Raw genomic sequence first — 12,416 nt, forward strand, 5'->3', positions numbered from 1 at the left:
TTTGTTTAGGCTGATCCTTGGACCAGGAGGGGGATGCGGCTGTTACTCAGCTGGTCTGTACTCTCATGGAACGAGTTGCGGCCGGAGAAAACGCCAATTGCGTTTAACTTATCGCTTTGCTTCATTGTTTCCTTGAGTTACGGCTCGCCGCGACGCTGGCAGATGCCTGGAACCATATACACGTGATATGGGTTAGATAAGGTGGGAAATAAAATGTGAAAGAGCGTCCATCATGAAACCCTGCAATAACCCTTAAACCCATAAGCAAGATGACTGTCGCCCGTTACCTCGTCTGTTTTTCCCTAACTGTATAGCACTTGTCGTTCAAAATTGGCAACCGGAAACAACAATAGCAAGGAGTTGAGAAATTAAGCGATCTACTAAGGGAGAGAGCCAAGGCAACAACCAAACTGCAAGCAAAAGCGAAAAATAAAAAAGTTAACCGTTGTATGTGAGTATATTTATGGATCAACATCTTTTTAGTTAAAAAGGAAGTAGAGAAAACGCCGCCGGAAGTGGAGAACAATTACTTGTTTTGAATGACGCTTCTACAGTTATCGGTCGAACCGCCTCACGTAGCCACTTCTCTGCTGTGCTTATGTGGGTGTTTTTCTAACCTTTCGTGGTGAGCGCAGTACGTCGAGAATCGCAGAGTCCTGCGCTCTACGCGGTTGTATGGGACTGGCGGCCGCACAGCGTTACGCAATTCGCGGAACTGTCAAAACTGATCAACAAGGTGAAAATAACTGATATTCGAAACTATATCATGAGAAAGACTGAAGAAGCCGTAAAAAATGAACGCAGCCTGAAATCAGTAAAAAAGAAACCTGGCATAGGACAAACCATGATGTATGCACTAAAAGATAAGAAGGATAATATCATCAGCAATCTCGAAGATATAGTAAAAGCAGCGGAAAAATTCTAAGCTGACCTGTATACAATACCCAGAGGAGTCACGATAGTTCACTTAGAAACAGTAATGAACAGTACACAGAAACTCTCCTATAACTAGCGATGAGGTCAGAAGGGCCCTGCAAGACATGAAACGATGAAGAGCGGGAGGATAACGTGGAATAACAGTCGATTTAATCAAAGATGGAGGAGACATAATGCTTGGAAAACTGGCGGCTCTTTATACGAAGTGTCTATCGACTGCAAGGGTCCAAGAAAACTGGAAGAATGCAGACATTATACTAATCCACAAAAAGAAGGAGACGTTAAAGAATTGAACAATTATGGGACCATTAGCTTGCTCCCAGTATTATATAAAATATTTACCAAAATAATCTCTAATAGAATAAGTTTAACACTGGATTTTGTCAACCAAGGGAACAGGCTGGCTTCAGGAAGAGATACATTACAATGGATCACATCCATGTCATCAATCAGGTTATCGCGAAATCTGCAAAGTACAATGAGCCTCTCTATGTGGCTTATATAGATTACGAAAAGGCATTTGATTCAGTAGAGATACCAGCAATCGTAGAGGTACTACGTAATCAAGGAGTACAGAACGCTTACGTAAAAAGCTTGGAAAATATTGCTACATGCATGAGGTATTTGTTTGTTTGAACGAGGCGCGTAGGCGCCATCACTCCAGAAAAGAGGAGGAAGAACGAACTGGGCTCGCGCTGTGAATCTAACCGGTCAGCGCTGCAACCGTTGTTGTAAATATAATCTGTAAATAGTTTCTCGTCTTACTGACTCGTCTTTCGCGTTAGAATATCTACAGAGGTTCTACAGCTACCTTAATTCTACACAAGAAAAGCAGGGAGAGACCTATAGAGAAAGGGGTCAGACAGGGAGACACAATTTCTCCAAAGCTATTTTCTGCATGCTTAGAAGAATTGAAGCTATTAAACTGGGAAGGCTTAGGAGTAAAGATCGACGGCAAATATCTCGGCAACCTTCGGTTTGCCGATGACATTGTTCTATTCAACAACAATGCAGACGAGTTACAACAAATGATTGGAGACCTTAACAGAGATAGTGTAAGAGTGGGGTTGAATATTATTATGCAGAAGTTGAAGATAATGATAAATAGCCGGGCAAAGGAACAAGAGATCAGGATGGCCAGTCGGCCACTAGAGACTGTGAAGGAGTACGTTTACCTAGGTCAATTAATCAGAGGGAACCCTGATCATGAGAAGGAAATTCACAGAAGACTAAAAATAGGTTGGATCGCATACGGCAGTCATTGCCAGCTCCTGACTGGAAGCTTACCATTATTATTGAAAAGTAAGGTGTGCAATCAGTGCATTTTGCCAGTGCAATATGTCCAGTGCCAATGCATTTGCTAGTGCATTTCCCAGTGCATTATGCCAGTGCATATGGGGCAGAGACTTGAGAGCAAGTTAAGGACCACGCAAAGAGCGATCGAACGAAGATTGCTAGGCATAACGTTAAGAGAGAAAGAGAGTGGTTTGGATCAGAGAGCGAACGGGTATAGACGATATTCTAATTGACGTCAAGAGGAAAAAGTGTAGCTGGGCAGGTCATGTAATGCGCCGGTTAGATAACCGTTGGACCATTAGGGTTACAGAATGGGTACCAAGAGAAGGGAAACGCAATCGAGGACGACAAAACACTAGGTGGAGCGATGAAATTAGGAAATTCGCGGGCGCTAGTTGGAATCGGTTGGCGTAGGACAGGGGTAATTGGAGATCGCAGGGAGAGGCCTTCGTCCTGCAGTGGACATAAAACATGATGATTATGATGATGATGACGATGATGATGATGATGATGACGATGACGACGACGACGATGACGACGACGACGATGATGATGATGATGATGATGATGATGATGATGATGATGATGATGATGATGATGATGATGATGATGATGATGATGATGATGATGATGATGATGATGATGATGGAGGTGGTGGGCCCCCCCCCCGAAAAAAAATCCTGGGTACGTGCCTGGCTCCCCATCTCCCCTCCCCTACCACGCTGCGCCGTGCTCCCTAAGGGGCTGCAGAATATAGCGTATTCTCCCCTTCTTATAATCACAATCAATTTTTGCGTGTTTTGGCGCTTTTCCGCAGGCAGAACTCGGCAGTTTCGCGCGATGAGCGAAACATCGATAAGTTGATAATAAGTTTATTCCTATACTGTCTTCTTTTGTATTTTCAGTGTATTTATTCTAGATATTTGGAATTTGATAGCATTTCAGATATTCACTTTTTCTAAGAAACTGTTTTGTATTTATTTTTATGATGATTGTAAAAACTGCTTTAACTTTTCTGCACTAACTTTACATTTCCATACCTTAGTGTGTGCCCTATAGTACTGCGCTGTCTGTTAAGTTTCAATTTTTGATTTATTTTACGGTAGCGCTGTTACCGCTCCGAAATTTTTCTTTAGGGCTGTGACCTAGGCAAGCTGTTCTGAGAAACGGCTTTTTGTCACAGTCCTTCTTTCTGTATCCTTGACAGAATGAAAATAAAATTGATTGATTGATTGATTGATTGATTGATTGATTGATTGATTGATTGATTGATTGATTGATTGATTGATTGATTGATTGATTGATTGATTGATTGATTGAAAGCATTGCGCTGAATATCCTCAGATGGTGTTCGGGGCTACATGTTTGCGCCACACAACACGTGGTGCAACTGCCGCTGCGCCGCAGAAACAGCGCCATAACAGCTATCGCCTTCTCACAACGGTGGTCACAGCCTCCGAGATCGCGCGGCGTCCACTGTCTTTAGAAGGACAGTGCACCGCCCAATCTCGGAGGCCATGCACAGGGTATATAGAAGCGTCCCCTTTGGAATGGGGTGGTGGATTGCGCCACCAAGCTCTTGTTATTATACTGTCTAATGTCGTAGCTATGTTAAAAAAGAAAAAAAAGGAAAGAGAAAAACCCACGACTAATTCCCATAACCAAACTTTCGGAACCCCTATTGTGAACTTTGTTTTTGTATGCCTCCGTTTGTCGTTTCCACACTTCCACCAATATTCCAGTCGCCTCTTATTAATCTCTATTGCGGACATATTTACTTTCCCCCTGCTCTTGCTCAACCCAAGGGCATCAAGGAGGCCAGAGGTGTCTAAACCGACAGCTGGAAAGATACCTTCACATTCTAATAATACTTGCTCCATCGTTTTCCTAGATTTACCGTAGCAAGCAGATGTTTCTTCTTCCTTCTTATATCTGGCTTTGTAAGTGCGTGTTCTAAGGCATCCTGATCTCGCTTCGAAAAGTAATGAGCTTTCCTTTGAGTTATCATAAATCGTTTCTTTCCTGATTTCGGTTTTTCCTCTAAAGTAGTTACTCGTAGCAGGTTTCTTTTCCATAACCGCCACCCATGAGATTATCTAAGCCTCTATAACTTCCCGCTTGATGTTATTTGCTTCCATGTTGCTCACCCTACAGGCCACATACTTGCTGGTAAGCTTCCTAGTTCTTTTTCTCCACTGTGAATCAATATTGTTCCTGTACACATACCTGAAAACTCTCCCAGTCCATTTATTTCTTCCATATTCCTCAGTCAGTCTTCACAATTAATTTTACTGTGAGCTTCCCTCATGTCGAAACTTGTCCAGCCCATATCGCCCAGTACAGCTTCATTTGTGGTCTTCCCGTGAGCGCCCAATGCGAGGTGTCCCACTAACCTGTGGTTAATTGCCATCGAGTCCTGATTTTACCCTTGATTTCAAGCAAACAACCACATTTCCAAATGTAGGTCCTGCAACTATTACGCCTTCAAACATGTCCCGGAGCACCTCGTACTTATTGTATCCCCGTAGCGCTCTGTGTTTCATTATGGCCGCATTTCTCCTCCCCTTTACTGTTATTTTTTTTCCTGTGTTTCCATATATCTATTGCGTTCGTTTGTCCTCATGCCAAGGTATTTGTACTCTTTCACGCGAGGCATTCCTTGGCTCTGTATTGACACTTTCTGTTCACTGTTTTCATTGAGCCCCTGATTCTGTAGCGCTAAATTTCAGACCTAAATCCTCACCTTCTTTTCCACTGATATTATTAGCCAGGCGTTACATATCACTTTGCTTGTTAGCTAGCAACACAATGTCGTCGGCATAAAATAAACCTGGAAGCTGCTGCTCTACTACTGTACCCGCCTGTTTGTATGAGAGATTAAACCCGATATTACTTCCTTCTAGCGCCCTTTCCATTCTCGCAATGTACATCATAAACAGCCGTGGGGATAAAGGGCCCCCCTGCCGCAGTCCTAGTTGATATCAAATTTGTCCTGGCTCCTCATCCCTTCCCATTCAACACAAACGGTATTTTCTAGGTAAATCTCTCTCAAAAGCTGTATACAATCGTCGCCTAAGACTTCCCCTTCCAGAATTTCCCACAAAATGTTGCGGTCTTCCATACATTCCTGTTGCATGCGTTCCTGTAATGTCTAAGAAGGCCACATATAATGGTATCCTTTCTACTCTGGATATTTCAACACAACGAGTAAAGACCAACAAGTTATCATCCAGATGCCTACCTGTTCTGAAGCCATTCTGAAGTTCTCCCAAAATGCCACTATCTCTGCCTATGCTCGCAGCTTTAATTTAATTGCCTGCATTGCTAACCTGTATATTACCGATGTAACGGTCAACGGTCTATATGAGTGAATTCTATTTTTTTCCCGTTATCTTTCTAAGTTAAATTCATTCTAATGGATGGATGGATGGATGGATGGATGGATGGATGGATGGATGGATGGATGGATGGATGGATGGATGTTACGAGCGTACCCTTTGGAACGGGGCGACTCTACATGTTCGCCGAGCGCCATCACGTGTATAAAACGGGGTCCACTGCGTTGCGGAAATGCCAACATTTCGCAGGCGACGACAACATTCCACAGGAACCGGTCGCCCAAGTGCAATTGACCGTGGCATTGCTATTATTCTTGTTACTTATTCTTCGGGGCTGCTGGTCGAAAGACGATGTGTTCGCAGGTTCTTTCTCGGTTAAATTGCGGAATCAATTTCACACGACGCACGGACAGCTCTTGCAGTATGACAGGGTGTTAATACCCCTGTCACACGGCAAATCTAATGTCATTTACAACGAATGACATTCGCTGATAATGCCATTTATTTGGTGTCACACGGTAAAACTTAAGGACATTTTCGAAAATGACATTTACAAACGAATGAGTTCGCCAAACTCATTCGCATTCGTTTGAAACTGAATGTGTATCCTCGACACTACGAGTTTACCAGTGTTTCGCAAACAGTACATGCTTCTTTTTTGTTTTAACAAAAAATCACTATTTTTCTATCCATTTTATTACCTAATTATTGCTTTCACGACATTGAAGTTCATCACGTGCGTAAACACAGAAAACTACTCCCAGTCCAGTGACCGGACAGCCGTCTTTAGCTTTCACTGCAGCAGTCGTGTTGGTTCGCACCGGAGCATCGGCCGCGGCCGCTTCAATTGACTTGGCGTAAAAGCGTGCGCGTGGTTTCCTGCGGCAAGCGCCAAGAATGAGGTTATTAGAAGCCCGCATTCACATCAGAACGGCGATGACATGCAACGGCCCTTCTCGTACCACTTTGGCAGATGTAGCGGACGCGACTATCGTTCTCGTCACCCTGTTGCTTGCCTTAGCTTTGGGTTGGCTTGGCTCGACTTCGTTGGCAATGTCGACAAGTTAGTGATCGAACGCTACGGTTTGAAAGCAACGATCGCATATTCTAGTGGAATTTAGCATATTGGAAAATAATTATTGGACGAAAGTGGGTTTGAGGCGTGTCTTTTTTTTTTTTTAGTATCGTCATTGTCATCATTTTCAAATCACATTAGTTTTCGCCGTATGACAGCGCGCTGTGATAATCATATTAATCGCAGCAAATGTCATTTGTTGGAAATGACATTAGATTTGCCGTGTGACAGGGTGTAGAAAAAAAAAGAAGATTGTATTTTCTTTCAATCTCAGCATGGCGCTGCATAAGTTGCACGATTCAATGTACCCACGAGAACTTTACTCCTACAATAAACACGCAACGCATGCAGCCTTAGTCAGCGCGTGTGTCTCGCGTTTACATACGAGACCCATGACACGGCTAAATTGATCAGTGGCGTTTAAAGCGTGGCTATATATATATATATATATATATATATATATATATATATATATATATATATATATATATATATATATATATATATATATATATATATATTGTTACGCCCACAAAAGGCGTTACTTTGAAGCCGGGAAGAGTGAGAAGCGATGACCTTGATCAGCTGAGCGCCTGTCGAGATTCAGCCAGCCAGCCACACGTCGTCTTCTTCGTTCACCACTCTTCGGTGCCCCCGCATACTGTTTGTTGAGGCGTGAACCCACTATGCACCTAAGAGCGTCACATTTTTCACATAGTCCACGTCTCCTGGTTGGTTTCCAGAGCAACACTAAATCACCAGGGTCATATAGACCGTTTTTTCGTAGGCGCCGCCATATTGCGAATGCAGTGGCGCCGCCTATGAGCAGCGCCATACTGGCTTGGGTGAAAGCGGTCTTTTGCATGGCAGGTATACGCTTGGCGGCAGTTTCTGGCGTTTGTTATCGCGGTCGTGCGGTCTGTTTAATATGACGTGTGTCTTCTACGTAGTAAACGGTTCTGTGAGACGTGCTGAAGTGGTTTAAGGCATCATGGCCGGAATTTTCTCTGGCGTTGAGGTGGACAGAACACGCAACGCGATGTGTGCGCGCATATTCGAGTCTGCAATCAGCCTCGGAGATGAATTGTGTATTTCTGAATGTTCCAGTCACTAATGTGACCTTATTGCAGTATTATCCTCTATTTCTAAGCTGCGGAAACATACGCGACGATCATAACAGCGTGATGGTGGGTACCGTTCTGCTACGATAGGAGCTGTGATGTTATACTTTGGCAAGCGTTCAAACTGTTCGCTGCAGGTTACATTGCGTGACTACTTGGTTCGATGGGTGAGGTTTCCGCACCTGAATAAAATAGTTTTGGCAAGTGATAGCAGCATACCTTACAGTCTGAATTACGCTTGTCCAGCAAAGGGACTGTTTACGAACTGCGCGAGCGTCCTAAGCAGTGGTAAGTGCTGGATTACATATATCTTTGTTCTATATACCGCATGGTCCAAGCATACCGCATCAGCCGTTATATATTTATAAACGTTGTGCGGCGTGACTATGCGAGGCCCTATTGCGGCGTTAGCCCGTTTTCTCTTGCTTTTTCGAGAGAGAGGATTATAACCGAATTTCTTTTTCGGTTGTGTTTGTTCCGTTCACTACGACGCACTCACACGCATTACGGAAATTTTGTCCTCAAAAATAGGCATCGAATTCTTTTTATGCGATCCTTCACATATTATGGCTGTACGCAGGCAAAAAAAGGCAATGCCGAAGCGCACAGCTTACATATGTACCGTGCTGGTTCACAAACCGCAATGATCGCTGTGTTGAGCAGCGCCATCGGCCTCATGCAGGAAGGCTTGCGTAGACATATGGTAATTTGAAGCCTACTAGACTTGAAATGCGCGAGAACGATGCCGGTGTATCACAAATATTTGATTGCGCCTGCCGCTTGGATGTTTCATGGTTGCCTTAGGGTGGCCGTGCACGAGCATGCGCTCTTATGTTTATGCTTTGCTCCCTACGCCAAGCGATCAGATATTGAGCAGATTTACCATTTCATGCTGCTAATACAGAGACACCGGGTTTCTTTGCTGAATTAAAACCGATATAAGTAAAATAGTTCACAACACATACATACGCCGCGACTGATAATGTGCGTACACCGCGGCTTATAAAACGCGTCACATTTCTGCGCTCCCAAAAGATATTTCCGCCTACTGTAGTTACCGATGCACCGAAAGGCTTCCCTGACGACCTTATATGAACGGACACGGCGTAAATTTCACAAAATACCATCTAAAACATCTCAAAATCGCTCCGCAGCACGCGACAGCAATACTTTCAAGCAGCGCGACGCCGGATCGCCCAAGCCAGAGAGGAGGAAAGGCTCTCCGCGCGCCCTATCCTCCTCGCCCGATGAAACGGTCTATATCATGTGTCGGCGTCGGCGGTCGCAGCGTGCCTTCGAGCGGTCTTGTGAAACAAGAGTGCGTAAAGAAGCAAGTCGTCGGGCTTCTTCAGCAAGACAGACTGTCTCTGATATACAAAGATTATCGTGGCTGGAAAACGGGAAGATAGTGTCTAGTGTATAACGAGGCGGACGAGCGTAAAGAAGAAAGAAGGGACTGTAGCCCGTAACTTCATGCTTTGAGGTGTTAAATGCGTACGTAATGAAAGGTAGCACGCTGTCCCAGTTCTTATGATCTGACTCGACATACATGGACAGCATGTGAGTAAGAGTTCTGTTCGGGCGTTCCGTAAGGCCATTTGTTTGGGGATGATACGGGGTGGAATGGCGAAACCTTGAAGCACATAGACGAAGCATCTCTTCGACCACGTCTGCAGTGAACTGCCGCCCACGATCGCTGATGATGACTCTGGGAGGTCCATGTCGGAGCATGACAAAACGCAGCAGAAAAATACACACTTCGGTTGCAGTAGCCGATGGTATTGCAGCTGTCTCACAGTAGCGTGTCAAGTGATCGGCACACACGATAATCCAGCGATTCCCATCGGATGAACGCGGGAAAGGACCGAGGAGGTCGATGCCAACTTGCTCAAAGGGAGTGCTGGGGGGTGGCACTGGATGGAGTTGACCAGGAGGAGCACTCGTCGGACGCTTATAACGTTGACACTCGCTGCAGCTGGACACATACTGGGCAGTCGTCTGGCGCATTTTAGGCCAGTAGAACCTTTCTTGAAGGCGGTAGAGAGTCCGCGCAGAACCCAAATGTCCAGATGTTGGATCGTCATGCATAGCGCGCAAGACGGAGACACGGAGACTCTCCGGGACCACCAGAAGATACCGTGGGCCTGTAGTAGAATAGTTCTTTTTGTAAAGAACCCCATCACGAACACAGAAACGAGTGGATGGTGCTGATTGCCTTGCAGTAATGAGCAGTGGTTCTAAAGTTCTGTCTTTTTGTTGCTCGACCTTGAAGGTATTTATATCAGGAAATCCCGGCTCCAGTGATGCGATATAGCAGTCGAAGTGGTCCGCGTCGCAGTCCGTCGTTGGAAGCGGCATGCGCGAGAGGCAGTCAGCGTCGGCGTGTCGGCGGCCGCTTTTATAAGAAACGGCAAAGTTATATTCCTGTAAACGAAGTGTCCAACGCGCAAGCCGGCCCGACGGATCGCGGAGATTAACCAGCCAGCAGAGAGAATGATGGTCTGTCACCACAGTGAAGGGGCGCCCGTACAGGTACGACCGGAAGCGCTGTACTGCGAAAATAACTGCAAGACATTCTTGCTCTGTAACGGTGTAGTTACGCTCGGACTTACTTAAAGAACGACTCGTATAGGCGACGACGTGTTCTTTGGTGTCGACGCGTTGAATAAGGACAGCGCCGATGCCAATACCGCTGGCGTCCGTATGAACTTCTGTGGGGGCCGCATGGTCGAAGTGTCGGAGAATGGGATGAGACGTCAGACGAGACTTCAGCTCACGAAAACTAGCTTCACATTCAGGAGTCCATTCAAAGGGAACGCCCTTCTGGAGGAGGCATGTCAGCGGATACGCGATGTTGGCAAATCCACGAATAAACCGGCGGAAGTACGAGCAAAGCCCTAGGAAACTGCGTAGCTCTTTTACATGGCGAGGTTGCTTGAAGGCTTCCACCGTAGCAGTCTTCGCTGGATCAGGTCGTATCCCGTCCTCATCCACTAGGTGTCCCAGAACGAGCGTTTGGCGCTCTCCAAAATAATGGCACTTCTTCGAGTTGAGGACCAAACCCGCTTTGTCCAAGCAGTCTAGCACAAGATTGAGACGTGCGTTGTGCTCACTGAACGTGCGCCCGAAAATCACTACATCATCTAGATAGCACATGCATACTTCCCACTTCAAACCACGCAGGATGTTGTCCATGAAGCGCTCGAAAGTTGCAGGCGCATTACAGAGCCCGAACGGCATCACATTAAATTCAAAAAGTCCATCTGGTGTTACAAATGCCGTTTTCTCCTTGTCTGCCTCGTGCATAGGAATCTGCCAGTACCCCGACCTCAAGTCAACAGACGAAAAGTAAGACGCTGATGAGAGGCAGTCGATAGCATCACCAATACGCGGAAGAGGATATACGTCCTTTTTAGTGATGATGTTGAGGCGGCGGTAGTCGACACAAAATCGCCATGTACCATCTTTCTTTCTAACCAGGATCACTGGCGCTGCCCACGGACTACAGGATTCTTGGATTACATTCTTATTTAGCATTTCGTGGACTTGGTCATTGATCACCTTGCGTTCCGATGGTGAGACTCTGTATGGTTTCTGTCGCAGCGGTTGGGCAGATCCCGTATCTATGCGATGGTGTATACGAGAAGGAGGAAACAATGGTGGTCCCTCTTGCTGGAAGAAGTCAAACAGTCGGGCATGTTTTAGCAGAATATTCGCTACTTCGTGACGCTGCTTAGTGCTGAGCGACTTGTTTACCATAGTCAGAAATGAGGAGTGCGCCGCAGGGCAGACATTAGCGAAATGGCCCTCATCCGCAGAATGAAGGGCCTCTGTAAGGATGGCCAGCGATAGCACGTGATCTTCATGGTAGGCGGCAAGTTTCAGACCCTGTGGTAGTATTGCAGGTTCACTCGAACAGTTTACGGTCCATAAGTTGGTGCGTCCCTGAACAACTGACAGCGTGCAATACGGTATCAGTACATTCCTCTTGATGCAACTCAGGTGAACGGGCTCCACGGTAGCGTCAAACGTTCCGTCGGTGGCGGGGAAACAGGCGACTGAAACACACGTTGCGGATAACGGAGGCACAACGGTATCCCGGGATACACAAAGCACACTTTCACGACACGGTGGGCCTTCCATAAACGCAGCAGAAAAGCTCGTACCTACACTGATTTCACCCGTTTTGCAGTCGACGGTGGCACCACACAGTTTCAAAAAATCAAGGCCCAGGTTTACGTCATGCGTAGAATGAGGTAGAACAGCGAACTCCGCGGTAAATATTTGACCACCCAAGGTTACGTCTACATTACACACGCCCACAGGATACAACAACTCCCCACTCACTCCGCGAAACGTCTCGGCACGGTCCTAGCGAAACATCACCTTTCGTCCTAGAAGGCTATTCAACGCCAGACTCATCACTGAAACGGTTGCTCCCGTGTCCACTAAGGCCATAGATGAAACCCCGTCAATTAATACAAACACCTTATTCTTAAACATCCAAATGGTTGGAGGTATCTCTGTCGACATCGAAGATTGTCCAGCGACCTCACCTCCAACGGCCGCGCTGGCTAGTTTTCCGGAGGTGGCGACGGGTATCGACGCCGCGGAGAGGGCGATTGGCTTACACGAGGAGCGGGTGGTGGT

Source organism: Dermacentor variabilis, chromosome 4, assembly GCF_050947875.1.
Source record: "Dermacentor variabilis isolate Ectoservices chromosome 4, ASM5094787v1, whole genome shotgun sequence".
NCBI lineage: Eukaryota > Metazoa > Arthropoda > Arachnida > Ixodida > Ixodidae > Dermacentor > Dermacentor variabilis.